Below are 27932 nucleotides of genomic sequence, written 5' to 3'. Positions count from 1 at the left end.
AACAGCATCATTTTTGCATTTGTCATTTTACTCTTATCCTCTCTCCCTACCACCTAGCAAGTTGGAGCTGGAGACTCATCGCTGGTCCCTTTTTAAAACCCTATTACCTGTGTTTCTTACAACAACAACAAAAATTAAATGTTTGTGTGAAATGGAGACAAAAATCTTCAAGACATAGGCACAATGATAGTTCAAGAATGGATACTCCTATAATTTTGCCTAATCCATTTTGATTTTTAACACCAACACACCAAAAATGAGAAACTTCCAAATTCTAAACAGCAAATGGCCAGGTGGCAATACATCTGAGCTATTTGGCGGTTCAGATTACTTCTAAAGTCACAAGAGAGACTAGGAAAATACTAGAAAGCAAAGACAATTGATTTGCATTCTATACCTAACATTCTTTTCCTTTCGCACCATTTCATTTAGAAAGTAGTTTTTGAAGATATTCCAGACTTCATTTAATGCTATTTGGAATAAAAGTATCTCTTTTATAATCTATGTTGCTTATGGAGTAGTCACTATGCCAAGATTTCTAAAATGCCATTCAGACCTGAAAACCCTTTCATGTTACAATTATAATAATTATTCTTTCTCTACTTAGTGATAAGATTTTAACTGAAAAAAATTGAGCAAGGAAAGGAGAAAAGGCTAAATCATATATCACACTGGAACCTTGTTGCAGTTCTACTTGACTACAGATCAAAATTCATTCTAAGTCAAGGCAGCCATGGAGCCCATCCAAGGGAATTTACTTACTTAAGTAGCAAAAGTACACATTATGAAGGAGTTCATTTGCACAGTGGCGCCATGGTATGAACCCCAATGACTGGTATAGTGAGACTTCCCTCCACCCTTTCCCGTGAATAAATCAGTGAAATACTAGCCCTGACTGCACCCAAGGAAACACACACACACACACACACACACACACACACACACACACACACATAAAACACAATGGAAACACAACTCTTTGGAATATCTCTTGTTCTTTCCCCAAATCAACAGAAGCAAGTTTGAGAAAAAGCCAGGAATTAACCCTTTGCTAAAAGGAGACCAATGACTGGCAATCCCACCAGCCACACCTGCAGACTAATTACCGGTCTTTGATGTGTTCTCTCTTTCCCTAGCCAAAAAGCTCAGTGGAGTCATCCTGACATTTAAAGTGCAAGGTAAAAATAATTCATTGTGAGGTAATTTAGTGTAAGCTCAGGTCATGTCTCAATCTTGCCAAACAAATCTAAATGCCAAGGATCCTTTCCTGTTGCCTTTAGACTTCAGACAGATGTGGTTGCTCACCTGGTTGGCTCCCTTCCTCCCATTGATCCCGGCTTATTTCCTTTAGGTTTTAAGTGTGTGTGGCAGGCTGGGAGAGAAGTCTGACATGTTCAGCCTCTTTGGCTGCTCCAGCTCCTTCCTGGCAGTCAAACTTGGCCTTGATAGCTCCTGGGAAGAAAAAGAAAAAAAATAATAATAGCTAACATTTATATATTGCTTTAAAGTGCAATGTTCAGCAGGCAGAGATAGATCTGTGACTTCCCAGCCAGAGTAAATATGGCTTGCCCTATCAGAAAAGCAGAAATAGTCTTTGAAGTCTAGACCAGGGCTCCCCATCACAGACTCACTCCAACTCAGTAAATGATATCAACTACATTTATTGAATGTGGGTACAAAACAACAAAGGAACATCGTGAAACTTTGGTTGTGTCCTAGCCAAACTACCTCCTCTAGAAGTATTCTGCACATAGTAGGCACTTAACTAAACTTACAGAATGTTTTGGGAGGAGGGTAGACAGAGAGAGAGTTTCTACTCTCATCATAAATATATTTTATTTATATGTCACATATATATTATGCACACACACATATATATATACACATATATACATAGACAGAGCCACATAAATAAATTTGCTTATCTGGCAAAATAATTTGAACTTATTCTCTGGCTTAAAGTGTTAAAGCACTGGGGTTGGGATCAGGAAGACTTGAGTTCAAGTCCAAGCTATGTAATTCTAGGCAAGTCATTAAAGTCTGCCTCAATGTCCTCAACTGTAAAATGGCTGTCATAATACCTACTTCACACAATTTGGAGGAGGATAAAATAAAGTATTTGTAAAGCCTTTTGCATAGCACCTGGCGCATAGTAGGCACTTAATTAATGCTAGTTCCTTTCCCTCCTTATCTCCATGTGAATAAAAATTCATGGTATCAGTATAAAATTGACACCTTAATAATTTATTTGCTATAATTATCATTTAACAAAATTTAAAACTAAATTTTTTTAAAAATCTTATATTTTTGCAATCAATGCCAGCAAAATTTCCCCTTCAGTGTGAGGAGAAAAGATAAGCTAAAGAGATTAACTTAAGGTAAATGAAGAAAAGAGGTCAGGGGAAAGGAAATGAAGGAATGATATACAGTCCTATTTATTCTTTGCAGATCATCTGCAGATGTTTCTCCTAATCTTGATTCTCTCCCCCCAAAAGTAGGAAATACCTAAATCTACCAAGTAAAGATAATACATTGAACAACAATTTCATGCTAAAGATAATATGCTTATGACCCTTGAATTTTTTTAGGGAAATGTATATTTTTAGAAGAGGAAAAGAGTGGGAAAAGTAATATCTGGAATGGCTGAGGAGAAGACTACAAGAGCAAAAACAGTCCAGAAAGTCAGTGAGAGAGTTCCTGAAAGATGTCATTTACAGAATTCAACAGTACACATAGGGAAAAGGCAGATCATTCAAGCATATATTTGTTCCCAAGAGACAAAATCTTGACACCACCTACAACAACTGTATATATTGAGTTTTGGTTTTTGCAATTCTAATTTTACCCCAAAAAGTAGAAGGAAATGAAAAAGCATTAAATAATAAAATTTGGTGGATGAGATTTTTTGGGGGTTAGGTATTTTTCTATGCCTGCCAAGAATGACGTATATGCTCCTTAAGTGATTTTTTTTTTTTGGACCAGTGACAGAGTTGATCATAATATCCCTGAATCATCCTCTAGTTTCCCTGAATCAGAACAATGTGAACACTGTTTTCAAGTATCGGTTCTGCCACTGTTTTTTTTTTTTAATAGTCTGACATGTTTCTTTTCTACAGCTTGCTGTCATGTTTGGGGAACCAATTTGTTTTGGTAAACAAGGTTAGCACTGGCATTTAGTCACTCCAGTCTACTCATCAATAACAGAGCAATATCTCATCATCAGTATGATTGTTTCTTCTGTGACAGGGAATAAAATGTTGTTAAGCTCATTCTGCCTCATGAAGCTCCTCATTTACCAAATTTAGAGCAAAGAATCCTCAAGCTAGTGTTCCTTAAGGCCATAAACCCACACCTGTGTACTTTAGCCCTTCAGAAACAGAAAGACTCCCTAATTCTAGTCCTCACATTTGGAGACTAGGTGTATTTTGTAATGTTAAGAGCATATTTTTTCAAATAATATGGTGGGCACTGACTTTCTGGTTTCCCTACTAGAAAAATAATGAACACAATTTATCAGCAGCTACCTGTCAATTATAGACCTCATGTTGTTCATGATATTTGTGATTTACAACAGGAAAAACATTGATTCCCCTAATGATGGTGGAAAATTCTGCTGAATTTTGTATAATGTAATTGAAAGGATAGTAAATCAAAACCATAAAATATCTTTCATACTTTCTTAGCTCTCTCAAAGTTTCATACAGCAGCAAACTTTTTTGTCATATACAATTTTATGAGTTTTTCAGGACCTGCAATGATTTACATATAACCACAGTGCTTACCAATACCTAACACCTAATTAAGCAATTTGGGTCTCTTTAAAGGAAGAGTAACTCTGATGTATAGTCCTCATGGAGAAAGGCTGAAGAAGAATCTGGAATAAAGAAGTATCTTGGATAAATGGCTAGTAATAGTGTTGTAAGGTTGACTGGGAAATCAGAAGAATGTAGGTTGTTGTCCAAAATAAAATTTTTAAGAAAGAAGAAAATGTTTAAAAATTTAAGAAAGTAGAAAAAAATTTAAATCCTTTAGAAAAAATAAAAGAAGATATGACAAACAAGCAGTAATACTAGTATCTCATTCCCAGAACTATCAAGTGAATCTGAAGGGTGTTACTCAGAAAAAGGAAGAGGAGGAATACTGAACTAAGGGAAAAAAAATACCACCCACTCGGAAACTGGAAGGCGGAATAGGTAAGAAACCTTTGGGGTACCATTTGATCACATTCTAGTCCCCTCTTTGCCACTTAAAATAAAGGGATTCAGCTCTGCTTATTACGAAATTTATAATTGGAAAGGCCCTTAAAAGTCTTTTAGTCTAACTCTTTCATTTCACAGATGAAGGAAGCCACTTGTCTAAGGTCACAAAACCATTTAGTGACTGTAGAAGACTAAAGCTGAGATCTCGAACCCCCCATCCCATAACTCCTTACACTGAACAATGCCATTGAGATAAGATACAAAAAAGTTTTGAAATCTGGATATGATTATTATATACCAAGAAGCCACAATCATGATAGTTATTAGCAAGTTATACTCTTAATTTTTTCCCTGACCAAGAATTTTAAAAAGAAGAAAACAAGAGGGGTACTTGGTTGTGCTTGATTATCATCTCCTAGCCTTAGAGAGTTAAAAATTCTGAAGAAAGGGTATCTTCAAATGTGAAGGAGCACAGATTACCAAATAGAAAAGATAAATAAGCCCTTATAAATCATCATGGGGACCTTGGGCATCATAAATCACAGCCAGGAAGCTCTAAGTCATTTTCAACCTACTATATTGGGTATTTACTTCAGTTGCAGTATTTAATCTTCATGAAAGTTTATTTTTCCATCTTCTTAAATTCAGAATAAGGTCCAGGATTACACATGTACCCCTATGCACACAGGCATAAGGACTCTCACCTGCTTCAGATTTTTATGGCTATGCCTAATTTAAACTTTGTCTTCCTGAAGGAGCTATCAGCAAATATTACTCCCTTTCCTACCCTCACATTTTTTATTCCATTTCCTTCATTCTTCCCCAGCTTTTTAAAAAAACTATATTTGATACTACATTTCATAAGTTCAACCCTCAAAAATTACCACTACTTATTGGATAACAATTAATGGAAAAATATAAGCTTTGGAATGTGCATACCCATATACATACATACATATGCAATCATAAGTCAAATTTGGCAACGTTGAAGGTTCCCAAACAATCAATCAACAAACAGTCATTAAGCATATGATATGCACCAGGTACTATTCTTGGAAATGGAAATACTAAGACAAACAAATGAACAGTTTGGGTCCTCCAGGAATTTACATTCTATCATAGGAGATAGCATGCCATAGCTTAGGATATACAAAATAAATACAAAGTGGTTTGGGGCAGGAAGGACAATTAGCAAAAATTTCCTATAGAAGGTGGTACTTAAAGCAAGTTCAGGGAAAACAGAGACTTTTGCATCTGCAAGCATTATTTCAACGTAACAGGTACCCAGAGGTTAGAGGATTCTTCTGAATCTTTTTTTTTTTCCTTGTGAAAATCAGTACCGTGACATAAGAACTACAAATGAAGTATGCCATAAGAAGAAGCAGGAAAATTCTATCCTAAGATAGGAAAAATTAGAAAGGGATGTAAGAGTGGTGATTTCGGTTGACTTAAGTTCTAGCTATCCTACTATTTGATGTCTTGTTAAGTCCTGAACCAAAGGAAAGTAAAATTAGCTTCCTTTAATCCTTCAACTATTCACCTAACCCCTGTCACAATCACAGTTTTAAATTTAAATCTTAAGGGACTTTAGAAGTCATTACTTCCTAATACTGCCCTTCCATTTTATAGATGAGGAAACTGAGGCGCAAAGGTTAAGGGATTTGACCAAGTCGCATAACTACTATTTATCTGGAGTGAGATTTGACTAGGGACTTGCCAATTCTAAACGGGGTGCACTTTTCACAACACCATACTATCTCTTAGTAGATAATGAATATTCAAATTTCAGAAGGCAGATATTGAAACATTCCTCCCACCCTTTGACTAGACATAGTAGACAAGAGGTATGGACCTGGTGGCCAGACATGGATATTGTGTTAGTTTGCTTTGCCTAACTCTACTTTTCCACTACAAAAACATTCTATCAGAGGGCTATTGGATGTAGTAACTGGGAAGAGATTACAATGCCCAAAATCAACACTTGTTTAAAAGTATCAAATTCTAAGAAAACTCTTGTGTTTCAACATTACTTCTTCCAAAGCCTGGTCATTTATAGAATTACTGGAGACTAGCAAAATAATGCATAACAAAGGCCAGTTAATATAGGTATATTTCTTCTTAACAATAAAGATCTAAGGAATGAATTATATTGTCTCTTCCATTTGCTCTTCTCTAATAATATGAAAATAATTTAAGAACTTTCTCTAAAAACATGCAACTAAAATTACTTTTGTCGGGACCAAAATATCTAGAAGATAAAGAACTGGAAATATAGAAATTGAAATGTAAGAGTTTGTTTGTTTATTTGTTTGTTTTAAATAACTGGGTAAGTGGTACAGTGGATGGAGTGCTGAGCCTAAAGTCAGGAAGACTTAAATTCAAATCTTTCCTCAGATACTTGCTGTGTTACTCTGGCAAAGCCACTAAACCCTGTTTGCCTCAGTTCCCTCATCTAAAAAAAGAGCTAGAGAAGAAAATGGCAAACTATTCCAGTTCTTTGCCAAGAAAACACCAAATGGAGTCACAAAGAGTTAGATATGACTGAAAAATGACTAAATAAGGATAACAAAATAAGAGTGACAGATAAATGACTAACTAATCCTAATGGTTCCATTATCTCATCTCTGATGAAGAGATTTGACTCAATAACTCTATGATCCAAAAAAGCAATACATGGAAACGTAATGAACAAATCATGAATTACTATAAGCAGCCTTGTGTATATTTCAAAAAGAGCACTTTTAAATTGCTAAGATACTTCAATAATTTAAGGGGTTGTGATTTTCAAGCTGTAGGTTCTCTCTTTTTTAACAGTTATTATAAGTCTTCCATAACCTAATCCTTCCTTCCCAAGAATTTCTGTTTTGAGGAGAGGGGAAAAGGCACCCAGAATCTAACTCCAGAAAGACATCTGAACTTTCTTGGCTAGACAAAGAAAAAATTTTAAAGTAGTCTGTTACCAGTCCTCCACTTATTTTCAGATTTGTTATAACTTAACCATGAAGAACTCAGATCACACCCATGTCACAATGAGGATTCTAGAGATTAAGTTAATTTTAGATTTTATTTACTTTTACCTTTAGTCATAATTTGCACATCTTCAAGTTATGTTAAAAGTCAAAGAATATGACACACAACAAACATCAGCAAAAGATACAGCAATATTGTATTTGATAAAATCACAGGTCCAGATTTAGGTGATAAAGAAACCACTGTTTGGTAAAAATTACTGGGATAACAAGAAACTTGTTTGGCAGAAACTACTTATAGACCAATGCCATTCACTAAGAGAAGATCAAAACAGATACATGATTTAGACATAAAAGGAGATACCATAAGTAAATAAGAAGAATAGGGAAAATACTGCCCATCAGATTTATGGATAGGAGAGGAAATTATGAGTCAACAAGAGATGGAGAGCAGTGTAAAATATAAAACAGAAAACTTTGATTACATTAAATGGAAAAAAAAAGTTTTGTACAAATAAAATAAATGCTGCCAAGATCAGAGGAAAGCAGAAAATTAGGGAGGTAATTTTATAGACAAGCTCTCAGATAAAAGTTTCATATCTAAAATACATAAAGAACTTTGTCAGATTTATTAGAATAAGAGCTATTCCCCAATTGATAAATGGGAGAAAGATATGAAGAGATAATTTTCAGATGAGGAAAACAGTCAAATATAGAAATAGGAAAAATAATTCTCTAAATTACTACTAATTAGAGCAATGCAAATCAAAACAATTCTGAGATATCACCACATACCCACCACCAGACTGATTAAAATGACAAAAATGCAAAGTGACAAATGTTGGAGAAGATATGGAAAAACATAGACACTGATGCACTATTGGTGAAACTGTGAACTGATCCAGCCATTCTGGAGAGCAATTATACCCAGAGAGTAATAAAAATGTGTATACTCTTATACAGCAATATCATTGCTGGGTCTGTTTCCCAAGAAGATCAGATTGTAGCAGTTCTCTTTGTGGTGGCAAAGAATTGGAGACTGTGGGGATGCCCATCATTTGGGGAATGGCTGAACAAATAGTGGTATATAGTTGTGATGGAACACTACTGCACCATAAAAAATGATGAACAGATTGATTTTTTTTTAATTTGGAAAGAACTACACCAGATAATGAAATGAGATAATCGATATGAGCAGAAACAGTAAAACATTGTATACAGTCACAAAATTGATCCTGGAAAAATAAAACTGTGAATGTTATCTCCAGAAAATGAACAGAAAGGTAAAATATGAAAGATTTAATTCTCATGTACATGTTGACCACCTTGAGGATCTTTTGTGATGCAGGGAGGGCTGGATAGGACTAAAACACTAGTGGACAGGTTTATTATGTATATATGAAGAAAAGTAAGATAAACATAGGAGTTTTATGATTTCATGTGTGTGCTATCTTCTTTCTCTTTGTATATGAAAATGCTTGATTCATTTTGTTTTATAAAATTTGAAATTAAAAAAGTTAGAGAATACTTGGCATAATCCAATATTCAATTCAATAACCCAAATTTCAGAATTCAGGTATTATTTAAACTAAAGTATTTAAGCAACAGCTAAAGTAAACTGCAAGATTTTGATAAAGAACAATAAATATTTCTACACAAATTCTCCCTTTTGATAACCTGGGGAAATAAATTGGTTCAAATATAACTTTAATGGTAAAGGACAGATAAACATTTTTAGGAAGAAATTCACTGACATGCTCTATTATTATGAAAATTGTAATAATAGGTGATTGAAAGGTCAATGGATAGAGGTTTGGAAGGTACATCATATTGTTAATGATGAGGGAAATGGCATAAGGAGGAGAGATGGGATCATGAGATGGGAGACAGATGACAGACAAGAGATAGAAAGACAACATAGATGGGAAATCGGGAGAGAGAGAGAGACAGAGACAGAGAGAGAGAGAGAGAGAGAGAGAGAGAGAGAGAGAGAGAGAGAGAGAGAGAGAGAGAGAGAGAGAGAGAGAGATGTATATGAATAAAAAAGGAAATAGAATAGCAATGTAGAGACAGTGAGAGTAGATAGAGTATTACACTGGTCCTCAAGTTATTAAAAGAAGCAGAAAGCATTTAGTGGATTGTCCATGGAGGGTTACACTGAAGATCATGAATAAGAATTAAATAGCATGGACAAGATGGAAAGGCTATCTCCATAGTTAGAAGGAGTAATATACTAATTAGATTCAGGTCCAATATCCAGCACATACTGGCTATGTGACTCTGGATAAATAAGTCACTTCCTCAGTTTATATGATTCACTGTTTTTGTTTGATCATTCATTCATGTCTGACTCTCTGTAATCCCATGAATATGAGCACACCAGAACCTTTTACCTTCTTCTATCTCCTGATCTGTCCAAACTCCATTATACTATCCATTTTATCCTCAGTCATCCCCTTTTCCTTTTTGTTTTTCTATTTCCCAATATCAAGATCCTTTCCAGTGAGTCCTGTCTTCTTGGTGGCCAATGAATTAAGCTTCAGCTTCAGTGAATAGTGTGAATTAATTACTTAAACTATTGATCAAATAAAAGTCTTTGCTATCCAAAGGACTCTCAAGTCTTCTCTAATTCTACAGTTCAAAAGCATTGATTCTATGGCACTCAGCTTTTCTTATAATCCAACTCTCATGGTCATATATTGCTACTGCAAAAGCCATAGCTCTGACTTTGTGGACCTTTGTGAGCAAGGTGATGTTTCCCCTCTTCATAATTCAATGAATATATATTAAGTACCTATTGCATGCAGAAGACTATGCCCAGTACTCATGAGTAACAACATTTGAAAGAAACAAAGCTTTGCCCTTGAAGTGTTGACAATTAAGTTGTCCCACTAGCATGGGAGTAATAAATTGGATGTATGCAATGGGTACCACATTTAACATGCCTGGCAATAAGTGCAAGTGAAGGTGATATTACCTAAAAAGAAAAGCCCTTGGCTTAGAATCAGATGATCAGGGTTTAAATCCTATCCCTACCACTTTCTACTTTTATGATCTTGGAAACCATTCTGGATTTCAATTTCTTCATACACAAAATAAAAGAGTTGGACCAGTTAACTTTTAAGTTCTTTCTAGCTCTGAAGACATAGGTCCTATGATTATATAATTGAAGAGTAGTATATTATTCTAAACTTTGTGAAAAGCAAAATACAAGAACATGAGGTTTGTATCTCTTTGGGATATAAAAGGCCCTCGTCAAAAGCCATGTATACCTACCAATAAGTTCAGGGCACAGGAAATAGAAAAGAGAAACCTGTGCTGGATCATACATCTACTAACACCAAAGAGATTTACTCAAGAGATAATGTTCATGTTGGTGAGGTATGCAAAGACATAAACAGTTTTTATACCACTGGTTAAATACCAGTATGGACTTCATGCAATAGGTAACTCCAGCAATGGTTCATCAGAAATCTACAAATAGTATCCTTATTATAAAACAAGAAAAAGATAATGCATCAGATGCTTCATTGCTGGTTGTTGGGTTATTTAGGCAGCATGTTTTCATTAACTGTAGTCTATGGAAACTGGGTTGGCCTTTCTCTAAGACTTTCAGCTACCTCTTCCACAGTTTCCTAGCCAAATGCCTAATGGTCCACACCAGAGATCACAAACACCTGAGAATTTCAGCCCTGGGGCACTTCTCTACAAATCAGCAATTGCTTTTCCTAGCCACCACTCCTCTAGGAATGTCCTTTCTCCATTAATAGAATGTAAGCTCCTTGAGTGCAGGAACTATTCTTTGTTTTCGTGTTTGTATCTAAAGTGCTTAGCTCAGTGCTACAAAAAAGGTGAGAGCTAATAAAGGTGTTCTTCTGTTCATTTGTTTTAAAATATCTTAAAAGGACCAATGTAGCACTCCCTTTGGTGTATAACTAGTGTATAAAGGCTGCTTATGGCCTGGTATACCTTTCCAACTTAAACATTTTCTCTTGAGTAAATTACTTTGGGGTTAGTTTATGCATCACCCTTTATATATAACCCAATACCAGAATCTGTGTATACATTTCCTATGGCCTTGATAAGTTTATTTGGCAATAGTTTTTTTTTTTAAAGATGTTCTTTCATTTACTTATTCATCTGAAGCATTTATTCAAAGATATTGTATCTGAGCCATATCTCTATATATATCTGACCAACCTCTCTGCTGAACTAGATTCTGTAGGGTTAAAAGAAACAGCTGTGCTTCTTAAGGTCTCCAGTGACACCAGGGCCCTTGATTATATGGCCATACTAAAGAATATGGGGCACAACCTTTACAGTGTTTAACAAGATCTATGACATGCTTTTAAATTTAATCTTCATCATTATATTTTCTCTATCACTTACATCCAGAAAACCAACAAAACAAAAAATTCATTTCTGGTTTGTAGATTTTCGTATTTCCAAGGTATAAATACATTAAATTTAACAATCACTGAAGAGCCAGGCCTAGCTGTGTCCAGCTCACTCAAAGATCATTTGAGACTGTAATAGTAGCTAAAGCTCTAGGTATGAATGTTTGCAAAAGAGCAGGGAAAATACACACACACACACACACACACACACACACACACACACACACACAGAGAGAAGAGGGCAAAGGAAAGATTCATTTCTTCCCTGTTTTCAAGAGAGAAATGACCTCTCTCATCTCTAAAACACTAGCAATTAGTGTTTCCTAAATTAATTTGACTATCAACCAGCAATGAAAAGAGCACATGATCTTGCAAAAGCTTTGAATGATAGCTTTACTATTTATGATTTCTGAGACTAACCAATTTGGCCTGTTTCTTTATCTGTAGCATGGAGCATTGGACTGGACGACCAGTCGCTTCTGATTCTAAATATATGATCCAATGAACAGTTTTACAATGGAGTATATTGATAAAACACATAAATGCTGACCCAAATGCAGGGGCACAAAGTATAGAATATTCCTGAAATAAAAGGTCTTAAAGGAAATTTTGAAGTGAAATAGATTATATTTTGACCATTTGAATATAGAAAAATATTTGCACAAATTGCTGCTGAAATAATGTTCTTTATGAACAGATATAGCCATGTGACTTTCTCAGTCTATCAATTCCAGTGGCTTTTTACTGTCTCTGGGATAAATAATATGTAACCTGAGTCCCAAAGTCCTTTGATATGACATTCTCTTCTCATTGGTGGAAATCAATGCTCTGTGCCTAGATGAGGACAAGAAGGAATTGCCAGGGAAGAACTTCACTATCTTTAAGAGTTTCTTCAAGTCTCCTGGAGTATCTCAAATTTCTCTGGGCTCTATAGTCATTTTGAATGTTTCTGGCTTAGTTCTGTGAAGAGGAAGATGACAATGCAAACTCTACATCAGGCCACTGAAGGAAAAGAATCTGGGGAGCAGCTGACATGAGAGGAACTGGTGATCGCCATCAGGTTCCTATCCCCAACTTGTGCTACATGAGAGACATTGAGGGAATTTCTCCTCAGGAGATCCAGGTGTCTCTGTCTCTGTCTCAGTCTGTCTGTCTGTCTGTCTACATCTCTCTCTGCCTCCCAGTGGGAGAGTTCCCTCACTCAATAGGGTCTGATATATAGTCTCTTATGTACACTTTCTCTGTTTTCTGTTTTGTTATCAAATTAGATTAATGGGTTTCATTACTATTCACTGTGTGTGTTTGTTGTAGAACTACTATTTGATGAGAAGGGGGTATGGATATGAAGATTGGGCTCCTGTTTCCCTCAATAATAAACAGAAATCAGATATATAACTGGAACCCCATAATTCCTAAAGTAATACTATTTAAGGAGATGGACAGATATAATTCTAGCCCAGGATGCCTTTTCTCTGAGAAGACCACAGTGAACAGGCTTCTGGATCCAACCTCTTGCTTCTTCTCCTGGCCTGTGGAGAAATTTGGGATGAGGAGAGACTAGAGATATCTATTCTGCCTCCTTTCAAGTACACAACACCCCCATGTTACATACGAGCTCTATTTAGCTTTCAAAACCTGTTCCCAACCTCCTTTCCTAATCTCTTTGGACATTATTCTCTCTCTTCCAACCAAACTGGTCTTCTTTATATTCTTCACACATGATAGTTAATCTTCCATTTCCAAACCTCTCCATTAGCCATTACTCACTCTCTGAAGGCACTTTTCCCTCACCTCTACCTGTTAATCTCTTCTTTTTAAATATATCTCAAGCATTATCTTCTACAAGTAGCCTTTCCTCATTCCCAATTGCTTGTTCCATCTCTTCAAACCACTTTAAATTGAACTACTACATACTAGATAATTGTATTTATTAATTTATATTAAAACTATATATATATATATATATGTATTTTATATGCAGTTCTTATTTTCCCAATTAGAATGCAAGCTCCTTGCAACTGAGGTTTCTTTCTTTCTTTGATTTTGACTGCTCAGAGCTTAACACTGTGCCTTGTACATGGTAGGTACTAAAAAATTCCTTATGGTTATTTTGATTAATTTATTCTAATGAAGACAGTACAATTATTGAAATATTATCATAGCAATCCCATTCACACCACACAGAATGTAATTTGAAAATAGTCTTTACAATTCATTTTACAATAAAATTAACCTTGTGGTATTTCATTTAGTATTGACTCGAATATTATTTTTCAGCTTTTTTTGCATTTTCATGGTATTTCTCTAAATATATTGTATATTTGATAGTAAGTACCCAGATATACACATTGTTTTTCTCTCCCAAAATGCCTATTCTATAGTCATTAAATATTTATTCATCTGACTTCTGGATGTTACACACAGATACCAGAACAATTTTCTAAAAACTGTTCTTTTATTTTGTTACTACCTAGTCAAGGGTCAAGAAAAATTACCACTTGTGCATTTCCTCAAGTTCACAGTCTTAATTCTGTTATTTCCAGGACAACTATAATTTTGCTATACCTCGCCTATTTCAAAGTACCCCCTATTCCTTCCCAGCATGAACCCTCATGTTTCACATAAACAGTGCTTCTTACAGATCTATTTCCATAATTTTGTCTAATTAGTTCCCCATTTTTTTTCTGAAATATCCCACTCCCAAGCTATTTATCTATTAAAATCCTATATAATCTTCTCTTACCCATTCATACCTCCTTTGAATGGTTTACGAGCTCTTTAAAAGGGGCTACCCACAAGCCTGTCCATTCTCTGATCATCTAAAACATTTATTTTCTCTACCAATATATGCTACTTTGTCCTCTTTCATTCATGCTCATTTTATTTCCCCAGTAAGATTACAAACTATTTGACAGCACAAGGCAGAGCATATACTTTGGCATCCTTCATGGCAAGTTGTGTGGTTAAATAAAAAAATCATTTAATAAAATGCTTTACAAATGACAAATCAATTATTCACAACATCCAAATGAGGTAGACAGTCAATATTTTATTTTATTTTATTTTATTTTTAACACTGTTTTACAGATAAGAAATCAGGGGCTGAGGGAAATTAAGTAAGAGATCTGTCCATCTTACAGAAGTAGTAGAACTTGGACTCAAAGCCAGGTATTCTGAATTTCAAGTCTAATATTTTTAAGGCAACTAGATGGTATAGTGGACAAAGCATTGGGCCTAGAATCAGGAGGACCTTCATATAAATCCTGACTCTGATGTTTACTGGGTGACCTTAGACAAGTCACTTAATTTCTGTCTGTCTCAGTTTCCTCATCAGTAAAATTGGAATAATAATAGCAACTACATTACAGAATTCTTGTAAGGATCAAATGACATAATATTACAAATTGCTTAGCATATTGCCTGGAACAACAGTAGATACCACTAGAAAAACTCATATTATTATAAACAATAATAATATTTGCTGATATTTCCCCCTTATTTGTGGCATTATGGGACTATTGGTATGGAACACTGTATAAACTATCAAATTCAGATGTTGCGTTGGTTAGTTTTCCTGAATTGTTATTATTCATTTTTTTTCTTTATTCTCAAGGGTTGGATTACTGTGGAGAGAAGGGGAGAGAGACATATTCAGAAATAAAGATGATGTAAAATAATTGTCAATGATAGAATAAATGCTCCTTGTTAATCACGTACCCTTGGTGTAAATAGTAGTCTTTGGGACCTAGATCTATAAGAAGGAAACAATGAGGCAAACAGGAATGCATCTGACTTTACCAAATGCTGAATGCATGTTCCCCTTGTAGAAAAAAAACTAAACCATTCACTTTCCTACATGAATCTAAGCATTGTGTGAATAAGCAGATTTTTTTTTCTTCCATTTCATTAATCACCATGCAGGCTAAAATGTTAGCCCTTCTATGCAAATTAGGGAGATACAGCTTTGTTAAATATTGCATTTCACAAAATTAACTTTTAGTATCCTTAAAGAGAAATGGTCTTTTTAAATAACACACTACTAGATAATTTCTATGTGTTATTAGAGAAAGGATTTTTAGTTACCAGAAGAACAAAAATTGGTCAGTTGCCTTGAGATCATACTTTACTGTAACATTCTTTTACTTCCCCTGAAACTATGGATCCCCAATAATAATATGTAGGAAGTAGGGGAGAAATATCCATTAAAAGGTCAGTGATCTTTTTCAAAATATTTCTAAATATTAACAGAACCTTATAAGCCCACATAAGAGACTTTTTATATTTATTCTACCCTATTTTTATTATTTTTATATATTACATATACATATTTTTACATTCTACCCTAAATTTACAGTTTTAATGGCTTTCATAATTTTCATCATTTCCCACATCCTTTTTTTAACAGACTATAGAGTCTCAATAGAAACTTATGACCACAAGTTATATGAAGTATCCTTCAAGTCCCAGCTAAAATCCCCAACTCCCTTAATTCTATAACTTTCCTTCCATTGAATCCAAATTTGGCCTGTATTTAACTTGTTTGTATATAGTTATTTGCATGGTGTTTCCCTCATTAGAATATGAGCTCCTTGAAAGCAGGAACTCTTTTCTCTGTCTTTGTATTTCCAAGTATTTAACACAGTTCCTGATACTTGGTGAGTATTTAATATTTTTGACTGAATATGACTCAATAAAATTCTTCTAGCTTTTTCCCCAAACAGCAATCTACAAAATAAAATTATAATTCTGCAATAGTTTGAGGTATTCTTGAAATCACAGACTTAGAGCAGACACATATCAACTCCAAAATAAAATAAAATTTAAATTTAAATAGGGTGAAAGGATATTTCTGGCTTGAAGAAAATAGCTGAACTAACAGTGTCTGGAATATAGTAGATATTTAATAAGTATTAGTTGGCTGACTAGTTAGTTTCACCAACCAACAGATTTCCATTTACAGATATATAGAACTGGAACATAACTTAGAAACTAGGAGTCCAGCCCCCTTATCTGAGAGGTAAGGAACTGGCAGCCCTAAAAATTTTCATGTATGGCCCAAGGTCACCATACCTATATAGCCTTGAGAACTAGGACCTACATTTCCTGAATCCTTTCCCAGTGCACCTCCTATTATATTGTGTTAACTTTGCAAGATAATCTAGGAGAAAGGAAGAAGCCATCTATTAAGCATTTACTATATGCCATGCATTGTGCTAAGTGCTTATCAAATATAATCTCATTTGATCAAGACAACATAAAATCAAGGAAAGACAATAATAACATGATGTTGGACTAGAGAAGAAAAAATGGTTTATGATGCCAGGAAAGCAGAAATAAAGTATTACATGGAACAAAATATCCTCTACTATGAGACCTTCCTACTGCTTGCTTATAAGTCTTACTTTTTCACTTCTGTAGGATTTACCAGGGACCACCAATGGATTGCCTACCTGTGGCTGGCTTCTAACCCCCTAGCTTCAGGGATTCACCATGGGTCCAATATCTCATTGCAAGTACTTAGTGGTATGGATAAGTAGAAAACAAAAAGTGAACTTTGGGGGAACTGAGTTTAGAGGAATAAAATATTAGTTATTCTACCTCCACAATCAATTAAGTGTAGCACCCCTTCTAATCTCACACCCCCACACCCTCACTGGCATTGATATGCCAGGGCAACAGAGGGTAGCTGTTCCCTTCGGAACCTTAGTGGTAATTCAGAGTGGCTGGGTTACTTTTTTCCCCCTATAACTATGGCTCAGAAGCCTCCATATGTTATGCCTTAATTTATAATGAATTACCTAGACAGAGTTAGCTTTTAGAAAGTGGCATTTACTAAGGTGATAGAACAAGTGGAGTTGTTAGGGGCTGGTGTGAAGCATCCAAATTAGAAATTTTTCCTCATAAGGACAATCAGAAACCAAAAGTTTTAAGTCTGAGCTCAAAACACCTTTGGGCTTTGGATGGCCATATTTACATAAGAAATGCCAAGAATGTAACTAGACAGACGAGGGGGGAAGATCTTGGCCCAAGGGCTTAGATTTGTCTACTCAAGTTTGTGGGAAAACAAAATACATTGGAGTTCAGAAACTTGGAATCCAGAAATCACCAGTGTTTGGTAGATAATGGGTGAGAGTCCTAAATACAGATGAGAACTCAGTGTAGTCTTGGCCATAGAGATTATATTTGTGAAGCATTTGGAATGTTCACCATATACTAGAGTGAGATCCATGCTCAATGAGCCATAAAGTTGTTCCAAAAGAGACAGACTTCTGCTTGATGCCACAAGGTAGTTAACTGGAGGTAAAGAACTGACTCCTTGTGATAAAAGGTCCCCTAGCCAAGAACCTAAAGACAATAATATAGTTTACTCTATAAAGGAAAAGGCTAAGATGTTTGCTCCCAAAGGAAGGATATTTTTAATCTATAGTCAGATTGCTTAAAAAAAATAACTTTAGGATATCATTTTAGCCAAAGACTCCAAGTGAATCCTGAATCTGGAAAGTCAAAGAAGCTCTCCATGGCATGTGCCAAGCAGACTCATGCCTGATCACAGATGCTGCTGTAGCAGCATCCAATGAAGCTTCTGAGGGAGATTAGAGGAACAAGATAGGATATGCATTCACTGCTACAGCATTGGGCAGAGACTGTATATTCAGAGTGGCAGTGTCTAGAAGAGTAATGCCTGATAGAGAGGACAATTTGAGAATATCACTGGAAGACATTAGCTACCCTAGAGGGTGGATTGCATGAGTTCCATGACCTTCATACCTAGGCCAATAGTGTACCTTGAATGAGTGCTTTTCCATGTGTATTCTCTTTATTTATGGAACATTGTGCCCTAGTTTTATAAGGAAAATATTTGTCATTTTCTTATCATTGCATTTTAGAAAATGATTTTGCTTTGAATTAATCATGTCTTCCACTTAACTATTCATCAAGGTTACTCTGACATTCATCTCTTTCTCCTATTGCATATTATTTCCAGATTTTCTTCGATCAATGAATGGGCAGTATAAAGAATGCAAATATTAGAGTGTGAGATGCTATTATGCCCAATAACCTATATGGAACAACACAGAAAATATGGAAGCCAGAAGAAGGCTGTTAATTATTGTTGAGTTCAGCATTCTATTAGCATTTCAAGTAACAATACTTTTCCATATTCATTCTCAACAAAAGAAGACTATATTACTCATTTTGGAAAGAAAGAAAAAGAAACAAATGAATAAGGAAGGAAAGAAGGAAGGAAGGAAGGAAGGAAGGAAGGAAGGAAGGAAGGAAGGAAGGAAGGAAGGAAGGAAGGAAGGAAGGAAGGAAGGAAGGAAGGAAGGAAGGAAGGGTTTCCATATGAAATGTTGCCTGGCCTATGTTTGGAAGAAAACTAGAGATTCTCAGGTTGATGTGAGGAGGCAATATATTCCAGGTATTGGAACTGCTCATATAAAGTTACAGGGGTTGAGGGTGGGGGGATGGAATGCCACATGCAGGGAACAGCTGGAAGGTCATTTTTCCAGGTATGGAGGGTACATTAAAGATAATATTTTGTAAGATTGGTAAAGTAGGTGGGAGCCCAAGTGTGGAAGTCTTCAAATAACAAGTACTGTCAGGAGTAGTCACAAAGCTTAGGAAGGGCAGACAACTAAAGTTGTTGATTTTCCAACTGGTTCTCTTTTATGCAAGGGTTGATCTTTGTTAGCAGCTCAGGCAGCATTATAGGATCTTGGTTTTAGAGCTGGAGGGGCTTCCAAGATTCAGTTTATAACTCCCTCATTTTACATAAGTAGTACCTGAAGCCCAGAAGAGGTGACTGATTTGCCCAAGCTTGCACAGGTAGTATGAGAAGGAATAAACATTAAAACTCAAGTCCTGTGACTACAGGTTCAGCTCCCCAAGTTAAGCATTCTTTTCCTGATACCATGCTTCCTCTTCATAAAGGAGGAATAAAGAAATAATGTAACTATTCATATTGTACCTTTGGCTGGCCCTTACATTTCCGTTTTCCAGGCTCTCCTTTTTTAATTACAATTTTTTATCATTGCATAGCACAGACAGTGTCACCTGGGGATAAGGGTATTGGTAAAATAATAATAATTAATGATGATGATGATGATGATGATGATGATGATGATAATGGTGCTCTTGATGAAATTGGTAAACAATGGTAATAATGGCAACTCTGCTGCATTGGGAAAAGACAAATAAGGGAAAATATCCATAACTGTATTAATCCAAGAGGCAAGAGAAAAAATAAGAGACATAGCTCTGACAGAAAATTAAAGTTTCCTTTTTATGCAAAAAATTTAAAAAATGTATTACCAAGATTAATACACACACACATCTAATTCTAAGGTCTCATGTCCTCCATTGCTAATTCCTAAGTAGAGGAAAGCAAAGTAAAAATGTTTATAGGCTTTGCTTTATAGCTGTAGGAAGAAAAGAGCAGTTATTGAGGAGTAAGAGGTTTGTTATCATGATCATTGTCTAGGAACATGATCTTTTAAAATTACAATTCCTTAATCCAAAATAATGAGGTTCTTGCTTTTATTGAGAAGATCTCTAGGATACTTGGCATTTGGAAATGGTAACATGACTTCCATCCTTCCTACCCTTGCATAACATGCCACAGCTGACATCTCAGGATATAAAAGTCACTAAGTGATCACTCACCACAATTTTCCAGGACCTTGGCACTGGACTTTCATATCCAAGTGAAATCTGACAGACTTTTAAGCTTTATCCTTGTCTGACTAGCTGTGGGTTCTTCTTCCCACAACTAACACACTTTCTTAAACTTTGAGCCTTTAAACTGCCCAAACCATGGAAACATTAATAATGACCCTCCTTCATTAAAGCTTGGCTTCCCCTCCCAAGCATACTCGGGGGGAGCATTTCTCTGCTTCAAAGCAAAAATCAACACACAGTTTACTTACTCAGAATGACCCCTATACCTCTGACCAACACCTTCAACAAAAAGAAAACCCAAACCCACACAAACTCCATGATTTCCATAATCCTCCTACTCTGACAACTGCAATTATTTAACCTCAAAATTTCTGCTTTTATTTTTTCAGTTGCTGTGGGAAGGTCTATGTTTTTACAGCTCCAACTGCAAGAAGTAATTGCTGGTCTTAAAAAAAAAATAGCACCACAAAGACAAGAGCTATGCACATAGCTCAGGATCTGTACAGAAGGGTCAGGCAAAAATTCTGTCACTATAGGCAAAGGTGTTAACAGACCAGTTGCCTAGTAAATTAACAAAGAAATGCACAGAGATAACTTCATTGCCAGTTAAAGGCAGTTAACATTTTAAACTAAAAGTAGGCTAGTTGGCTCTAGTCCATGCATGGGACAGGCACTGAAGGCAAACATATTTACCTGGGGAAGAAAACAAATGTAGCTTAGATTCATTCCCTTCTCAGGTTGTAATACCCAATGCATACATACACACACATAAACCCCCTTCCCCTTTACCAAGAAAAATATATTATATTCCTAAGTGAAGAAAAGAACATATGGGCACAGAAGCAATAATGACAATGATCTAGTTTCATTATCTATAATACAAAATAATTGTCCATTGGGGAATTTCTTGGTGACTTTTTCCATTTTTACCATCAGCATCTATTTATTAAATTAATTCAATGTAATAGGTAGTTTTTTCTATCAGGCCACTGAATATTAGTGCTGGAGGACTTTTGAGAAATCATTTTGTTTAGCCTTCTTAATTGTCATATGGAGAAACTGCGACTGAAAGAGATGTAGTGACTTGCCCATGGTCACACAGACAACTGGCATTAAAACTTATGTTTTCAGATTATATTACAATATCAAATTGTAATGGAGGCAGAGTTAAAGGCTGGGCCCATGTTTTCCCAAGGAATTTTTGTTCTATTTTGCTTTAAAACTAGGACGATGAGGGAGGAGGAAAGGGAGATTTGTTTAATACTCTATGTTTGACAGCTTCCCTCATAATGTGGGGCAGGAGAGCACACAGAATGCTCGATAAAGTGACTAGGAAGGGGAAGGGGAGAATTATGTAATCTCCTTCCAAAGCAGGCTTTCTAAACAGGATCAGGTTTTATCTGAGTAAAACTGAGTAGGAGATGTCCCATCAGAAGGTGGGGGATAGACTAGAGCAAGAGATTCTTAACCTTGGGGCCACATTCCTCCAAGAAATCAGTTGATGTATTTCAGGGGGTCCATGAACTTGGGCTAGAAAAAAATTTACATATCTATTTTTGCTAACCTTTAGTTTCCTTTGTAATGCCATGGACTTTATTTTATGCATTTCAAAACATTATTCTGAGAAGTACATAGTTTCCACCATATTGACAGAAGGGAACATGATACAAAAAAGATCAAGAACCCTTGTAAAAGAACTTTGAACGTCTACTAATTAACTCTAAACTGTACAAGATTCTTTTCAAATCATCTGCATCCACACCAGGTAACATTGCAGCTCCCTCCGTACAAGATCCCATCTTGACTCAGTCCATATAAAAGGAAGCAGCATAGTACACTGGCAACAGAGCTGAAAAACAGGATGAGAACCTGGGTTCAAATCTTCTCTCTGATGCTTACTACCTGTATGATCTTGTACAAGTACTTTAATTACCATAAGTCTCAGTTTTCTCATCTAGAAAATGAGGGGAAGGATGATATAGCCCTGCAGGTCCCTTCTCCCACTATGATCTAGGTGAGGAACTTTATATAATGTGGATTCCCAAGTTCTTTCCTTCGGCATCCTCAAAGCATTCAGAACATCATAGTAAGGTTGATATGCATCCTGCAAGTTTGGTCAAGTTTGTCTCTGGTCCTGGTTCCAATTCCTTAGCCTCAAATGACCCTCCTTTCTTTTTCTGCTCCTCTTCTCCTAAAGAAGAGTATTCTGCCAAGTCTCCTTCTTCACCAGCAGCAAGAGGGGGGGAAAATCTAGAGTTCCCAGTAGTGAACTGGATTTAGATGTGAATGGCCTTCGGTCAAAATCTCATCTGTCACTTACTGGCTATGGAACCTTAGTAAAACGAGCAATATTATCTCTTGGGGCCACAGCTTCTCATCTGGAAAAATGAGGGGGATGGAGTAGATGAGATGCTCTCTTCAATTTTCTCCCAGGTCTAAATACTGCCAGAGATGACTTAGATAAAGAAAGGAGTATATGCTAGCCCAAGAAGAAGGTGAGGTCGGAGGGAGGGTGGGGACTGAAAGGAGACACTCTGTCTTTGCCAAATTCCCATCCCTTATTTAGAGGTGGTGCCAGGCTGGGGAGGAAGTTGAAAAGGGATGGGAAAGTGTATGGAAGTAGCTCCGCCCCTTCTCTTACCCTTCTGGCCAGATGTCAGTAAATATCCCTCCTCCTCCCCCCCCCCCCAACCCCTTCCTGGTTGCCCACTGCTGGGAGACAGGTTTCTTGCAGAGACTTGCTTAATTGGAGGAGCCCTGCCCATCCACAAATAGGTACCGCTGAAGCTGCTGGAGAGGCTGGGTGTGTGTGGGCGGGTGGTGGAGGGTGTGGTGTGGAGTACCCTTCAACCCGACCAGTGGAGACACACTTTCCATTTGCAACCACACGCCTTGGTTTCACATCACAAAGGTCCATTAGAGGGTGCCTTCAGAAAGAAGAGTACAATAAAAAGGGTTTCCTTCTCTTCTTCCCCATCATCTACTCCTTAAACACCTCTAAGTACAAGGGATCAAATATCTCTGGCAGAACCGGAAAAAAGTCAAAACTTTGGGCGGAAGGATACGGCAAAAGGAGGTGAGGTTCTCTGTCTCTAGGTAGGAAGGAAGATGGAAAAGTCTGAAAGCGGAGTGACATAACTGCGCTATAATCCTAGGGCCCCGGCCCCTGTCCTGGGCAGCGTCAGTAATTAGAAGTGAACTTGGCAATGGATTTCTCTGCACTCCAGGCATAGAGTTTGAAGCTTATGGAATTGGGCCAATAGCAAACTACAGCTCAGTGACCTCCATGGAGTGAGCTCATCCTGAAGAACTCAGGGGGCTGGTAGTATAAACTGAAGCAGCAGCAGCTAGCTAGCTTCCTTCTCAGAGGACTAATCAGAGCTCTCCTCTCTTGTGTGGGGATCTAAATTCAGGCGAAGAGGCTCCACTTGTGGGGCTCAAATGAGATAATGGATGTAAAGCACTTTACAAACCTTACACTAAATGCCAGTTATTATTATTATTATTAGCCTCCAGTCTGGGGATGACTTCATTCCCTGAGCACTCCTGTTAAGCTCCAGCAATATTTATACAGCAATACAGGGATATGCTGGGAGCACAACCAGGCTCTCCAGGAGAAAAACAAATTAAAACACACTCACACACACACACACACACACACACACACACACACACACACACACACGGGAAAAAAACCTATGCACATATACTCTTAAATGTAATCTGCATTTTTAACACTTTCCTGAGTCTCAACAATCAACAAAACAATAAATCAAGCCATGAGTTGTAGAATTTAGTAATTATTGTTATCTGAAGTACAAATGTTCCCATGGAAAATTTAACAATCAGCTTCCTGATGGAATTGGTTCCAGCATACCCCTGGAACTTTCCATTATTTCCATCAGCTATTATCTTTATGGATACTCCCATCCTCAGCTCATATCCTGACTCTATACAATTTGTTTAGCTGACTTCAAAAGTTCTGTTATTGGGAGCAGCTGGGTGTTTCAGAGGATTGAGAGTCAGACCCAAAGCCAGGAGGTCCTAGGTTAATAGCTGGCCTCAGACACCTCCCAGCTGTGTGACCCTGGGCAAGTCACTTAACCCCCATTGCCTAGCCCTTAACACTCTTCTGTCTTATAACCAATACACAGTATTGATTCTAAGACAGGAGGGAAGGGTTTTTAAAAAGTTGTCTTATTTTAAAAACATGTTATTGTGTTATATTAAAAAACAACCCACCTGTTAACCAACCTCCTTGGCAATGAACCTCTTCAAATTCAGAAAGGCTGGAATGTAGGTGAGAGACATACAGGCTATGGCTGGACCTGAACTTGAAACCCTTCCAGCTTGGTAGGATTTGCCAAAGCTTGTACTTTGCTGACATTGCTTTTGAGAACATAAGTTTACCTCTACACCATGATGAGGCATGGGAGGAGGGCTTAGTGAAGGAGATAAAAATAATGACGATGATGGCTTAATTTATATGTTGTTTTAAAATTTACAGAGCACTTCATACATACAGCTTCATTTGATTTGACAGCTTCATTCTGGGACTTAATAGGGTCCTCTTATCTAATAGGTGTTACAGCTATTCCCTAGGACTAATCATGTAGCTAATACAGTCCCTAAAGGTGTACTGTTTTGTTTTTGGTTTACTCCTGGGTAGAAAGAGGGAGGAGACACTAACACAATTCTCAATAGCACCACTCACTTTTACTGAGCTTGATACAGTGGAGCTAGTTTCATATAGCAACTATCTAGCATCTTAAAAGATAATATAGCAAAATGCTGGTAGGAAAAGTCAGTAGTTATCAGAATGTCTCTTGTATTCACAGTTTATTCATGTGCAGGGAAGTTGGAGGGCTAGAGTAATGGAACACGAGTACTTAAAGAACTAAAACTGGAAAGCACTGAAAGAACAGAAGAAGGCACAATGGGCAAGAACAAATTGCAACATATTACTAAATAGGAATTCTGATATAAAAGAGAGTAAAGAAGATTATCAAAGAATTGTGTAAATAGAAAAAGTGACTGACTAACCACATGGCAGGAGCAAGGGGTCAGGGATGAATGCTTTAGGGTATCTCCCTAAGATAAGCAGAATTCAAAAGAAGACTATGGTATATTAAGTCTATATCCCCATGAACATTTTTTAACCCTTACCTTCTGTCTTAGAATCAGTACTGTGTATTTGTTCTAAGGCAGAAGAGCTGTAAGGGCAAGGCGAAACAATGGGGTTCAAGTGACTTGCCCAGGGTCACACAGCTAGGCAGTGTCTGAAGCCAGATTTGAACCTATGAACTCCCATCACCCATCCTGGTTCTCAATCCACTAAGCCACATAGCTATGCTACTCTCCTTCCCCCACACACACTATGAACTTTGAAGGAAACATGCCCAGGAGTCACACAAGAAGGGCAGGAATGGATAGGATGTGATCCACAGTATTGGAGAGAAAACTGACACTGATAAGATTACAGACATTTAGGTATTTGAAAGGGTAGATAGATACATGATCAAGCTAAACCGTGTATGAGGGTATTGCTGCCTTCTCAAATGAAAGTCATGACACTACGATGATCTTGGGAGAGATGCTCAACATCATTTTCTTTGTTCCTAAGTCTTTCTTTAGTAAGACTCCAAAATAATATGGTAGATAGATGTGTCTATCCCTTGTAAGCCATATTTTAAGACCCAACTCAGCTGCCAATATTTCCTTAAACAAACATCTCCTCCTTCAAATTTGTCATAGCACCTTGTTTTCTTGTATCATGGTATTTTGTGTACATATCTGCCTCTACCTCATCTGCCTCAGAGACTCTCAGTTCCTTGGGAGAAATATTTAACTCCTCCATCTTTGAATCCAACCAAGTATATTGCCCATAAGAGGAGCTTAGTACATACTTGTAGGAATAAATTGGAAACTTACCTCTTTTTTATGTTACTGTGTTTTTTAAACCTAAGCTATTCTTTGCTGAGTCTATGTCAACAACTCAATTGCTTTTTATAATTAGGAAGTCTGACAACTAAGAAATTTGTCTTCTTTTTAAGAGATCAAAATGCAGTTTTTCTACTGATCCATCAACACTCCCTATGGTTCCCAGGCCAGACACTTGCACACTGGTGTCAGATGAATGAGAGTGTGCATTCAGATATCAGGAAGGCATGTCTGGGTAGAAACACTCTAGTTACATCCCTTCACGGGAAGCAAATTATAATGTTAACCATGAAGATTTTAGAATATTGTTTTGAGCTTCAGTCCCTTATATTCTAAATGCCAGTCTAATAAACAGAAACTTTGGAGTGGCAGACTCAAAGCAGCTGAATCTACAAATGAAAGAAAAGTTAGGTTTGGGGAAGAAAATTAATAATCTGCTTTTCTACTCTGTCCCCTTCAATGAACATTATATTAAAGGAGTTTGATTAGAAAAAGTAATTAGAGAGAAACATACATACACCTGCAGTCACCCCACCTCAGCAAATGTATTCAGACTTAATGAAAGGCTCTCTCCCCAAACCCATTTATATTTTAATTCTCCTTTTTAATTTAAAAGTAAAACAGTAACTTGAGTGAGTTTAATCAGAAAACTTGATTTCCAACGTGCTGGGCAGGCTCGAGTTGATTTCTGCAGCTTGTTGCTTACCCAGGGGCTTACCTGGGCTGAGCTCAGACTGTGAAATAGCTCTGCTTTCGACAAAGGAATAAGGCTCATCTTAAAGGCCACAAGCCTCCTGCTTCAGTCATACTGATTTCCTATCTCACTGAGAAATCCAGCACATCACTTTCAGATGCATTATGAGACCCCAACATTTCCTTACATGAAAAGCGTAAACTCTAACATTTTCCATTCACTCTTCACTTCCCTTCCCCTGGTTAAATTTTCTTTTTAACTTCTAAAGTTCTCAAAACCCCTCCTTACGTATGAAACTACCCACCATCTCATTCTGTCTATCTTCAGTTTACAGATGCCTGGAAAAAAGAAGAAAGGGAAACACAGGGCAAATGCCAGCCTTTGACCTGAGTCTGGACTTAGCCAGGCGAGATGCATGAATCAGGTGTGTGGTATGGAGGTTTCCAAGGCAACAAGATGACAAAAGAATGCAGTGAAGTTAGAGAATTTTTTTTCCAGTGGTAGAGGTAACAGAAGCAGTGGGGCCACCTACAGAACATTTTAAGAGGGGACAGCAAAGTTCAGAGCCACATATCCCTAAAGGACTATCAGATCCCTTTTCTTCCATTGTCTCCCCCACCCCCTTTCCCTTCTTTTCTCCCCCTTTCCTAATACTGTCCTTTATTGGCTTAAATAAAAGAGAATATATTTTCTAAAGGGACTTGGTGATGGGAAAAAAGAGGGGAAAGAAAATCAAATTAGATGAGGGAAAACAGGGGAAAAAAGCAATTGTGGTCAAAAGGTTCACCAAAAGTAGCAAAAATTGGCCCTTTTTCCCTTATTTTACAAAATCACTTGAATTTTCAAGCTTTTCTGGCCTACCAAGCAATGAAGTACCTTTGTTCTCTGACCTATTTCTAACTTCACTTCCTTGAGAATATCAATGAGGCATATATCATGAAAGGAAAGTGCCCTTTGTAAAATTAAGTTTAGACGAGCATTTAAAAATAATTCTAAATAAATAAATAAAGTAAAATAATTCTAAACAGTCAAGGAAAAGATGCAACCTTTA

General features: G+C 36.8%; 1 long non-coding RNA gene across 1 annotated transcript in view; it reads right to left on the bottom strand.

Moving 5' to 3' along the window:
• Window positions 1-27539, bottom strand: part of LOC130458371 (uncharacterized) — a 41152-nt gene extending 13613 nt beyond the window's left edge. Inside the window, exons 1-2 of the long non-coding RNA XR_008917630.1 lie at window positions 27186-27539; window positions 1306-1452 (exon numbers count right to left, since the gene is read on the bottom strand). This is a non-coding gene — a long non-coding RNA (uncharacterized LOC130458371). The remainder of the gene's footprint in view (window positions 1-1305; window positions 1453-27185) is intronic.
• Between the last annotated feature and the right edge of the window lie 393 nt (window positions 27540-27932).

This window comes from Monodelphis domestica, chromosome 3, assembly GCF_027887165.1.
Source record: "Monodelphis domestica isolate mMonDom1 chromosome 3, mMonDom1.pri, whole genome shotgun sequence".
In the NCBI taxonomy this organism is placed as follows: Eukaryota; Metazoa; Chordata; class Mammalia; order Didelphimorphia; family Didelphidae; genus Monodelphis; species Monodelphis domestica.
Note: the sequence above shows the minus strand (reverse complement) of the source record. Positions and strands in the feature narration are given on the sequence as shown.